Source organism: Rhincodon typus, chromosome 13 (assembly GCF_021869965.1).
Source record: "Rhincodon typus isolate 14 chromosome 13, sRhiTyp1.1, whole genome shotgun sequence".
NCBI classification, from domain to species: domain Eukaryota; kingdom Metazoa; phylum Chordata; class Chondrichthyes; order Orectolobiformes; family Rhincodontidae; genus Rhincodon; species Rhincodon typus.
In genome coordinates, this window is record NC_063344.1 from 70,161,357 (window position 1) to 70,163,624 (window position 2,268).

The window sequence follows — 2,268 nt, forward strand, 5'->3', positions numbered from 1 at the left end:
CACATCTAGGCCATACCAGGTAAAGATGCCAGATGTCCTTCTCTAAAGAAAATTAATGAAGTCGATGGACTTTTACAACAAACAATGATATGAGACGGGGTTTCAGCTCCAGATTTTATTATTGGAATTCAATGCCTTTGAAGGATTTCAACATAACATTAAAGCAGGTCTCTGGATTATAATCCTATCCCACCCCCACAAAAACCAGTGATTCATGGTCATCTGTGTAAGGCATTGGTAGTGATTCAATTTTTCCGCACTTAAATTTACTTTTTCTGCTGGGCGGTGCAAAGTTGCCGAGATACTGAGCCCAAACGTAGCAACATTAACTTCACTGAGATCAATTAGCCGAACACAGATTGGTACCAAAGCCTTTAATCTTATACAGTCATAGAATGAGACAATACAAAATGAGGCTTTTCGACCTGGTCCAGTCTGTTACTGCTCCTTGAAAAAGCTACATGTTTGCTCTTTCCCTATAGTTCTGCAACTTTCTCCCCTTCTGCTCTTTACCTAGTTTGCTTTTGTGATTTATTGTTGAATCTGCTTCCACCTTCTCAGGCAATGTGTTCCAGATCGCAACAATGAAAACAAGGTTCCCTCATAACACATCTCATTCTTTTGCCAAGTTCCTTAGATCTGTGCCCTCTAATTATTGTGAAAACAGATTGTCCTTGTTTTCCAAATCAAAATTCTTCCAGATTTTGAAAGCTGCTTTAAATCTTCACTCAATCGCCTTGGGTTGAATATGAGAAAATGCCATTTTCTCTCATTTTTCTTCTGAAGTCAATCGCATTTGATACCATTCAAATTGGTCTCCCCTGTGTCCCCCCCAAGGCCTTGTTATCCTTTCTCAAGTGTAGTGCTCAGAAATGGACTCAATATTCTGGTTGGGGGTCTAACCAGTAACATTCAAATGTTAACTTAACCAGGCTTCATTTGAAATCTATCCTTCAATTACGAAGCCAAGGATCACATATGTTTTATTAATTACTTTCTCAAACTTTCTCGCCATCTTCGAAGATTTCTGTAACTTCCTGTAACTTTCTTGACTTTCAGTTTCTGTATTCTATTTGTACCACTTCGTTTATTTTGCTTCCTCTCATTCATCTGACCAAAATGCATCCCTCCACACCTACATGTGCTAAATGGCATCCGCTGTGTTTTTTTACTATTTGTAATTATAATTCTAAGTGAGAACGCAAACGCAGATCCCTGCTCCCACAAATTTTCCTATCGCGTATCCCGCATTTTGGGACATTGCAGGCATCAGCACATACGAAGTGCAATGGGATAGCCTCATTCTGGGAGAACCACCTTCATGATCATGGTCTCTCCCATCTGCTGTATTGTCTGTCCATGTTAACTCCATTTCCAAGTTTCTGTCATCTTCCACCTTTGAAGTAGTGCTCTGTATAGCCAAGTCTGGGTCATTAATGTAGAGACGTAGAAACATTGAATATAGAAGCCTGCGTGGGCCATTCAGCCCTTTGAGCGTGCTGTACCATTCATTTTGATCATGGCTAATCATCCAACTTAATAGTCTGTTCCCACTTTCCCCCCATGTCCTTTGATCCCTTTAACTTCAAGAGTAATATTCAACTTCTGCTTGAAAGCATTCAATGTTTTGGCCTTAACTGCTTTTTGTGGTAGTGAATTCCACAGGCTCACCATTCTCTGGGTGAAAAAATTTCTTCTCATTTCAGTCCTAAATGGGTTACCCCATAACCTTAAACTTTGACACCTGGTTCTGGACTCTATTTCTACCAGGACATTTTCCTGCATCTATCCTGTCCAAGCACAGAGTAATATAGCATGGAAACAGACCCTTTGGTCCAACCTGTTTCAATGTTAGGTTTCTATGAGAATCCCCCCTCAGTCTCTGAAACTATAGTAAATACAATCCTAAGGAATTCAACCTTCCCTCTTATTCAGTCCTGCCATCCCAGGAATCAGCGTGGTAAACCTTCATTGCACTCCCTCGATAGCAAGAATGTCCTTCCTCAGAAAAGGAGACCAAAATGGCCAGATGTGTTCTCACCTAGGCCTTGTACAATTTCAGCAAGACATCCCTGATCCTGTCATTGAATCCTCTCCAACATGTATATTGAAAAAAAGCAATTGCCTGAGAGACAATCCCTGGGGAATGCCTTGTATATCTTCATCCAATCTTCAACATGACTACTCCCCACTACTCAGAAAGCAAGGTGTAGAGCTGGATGAACACAGCAGGTCAAGCAGCATCAGAGGAGCAGGAAAGCTGACATT

General features: G+C 40.9%; 1 non-coding gene across 1 annotated transcript; it reads right to left on the reverse strand.

The window, feature by feature from the left end:
- Positions 1–1,190: 1,190 nt before the first annotated feature.
- LOC125484766 lies at positions 1,191–1,350 on the reverse strand. The gene has a single exon (XR_007263588.1). It is a non-coding gene; the product is annotated as a U1 spliceosomal RNA (small nuclear RNA).
- Between the last annotated feature and the right edge of the window lie 918 nt (positions 1,351–2,268).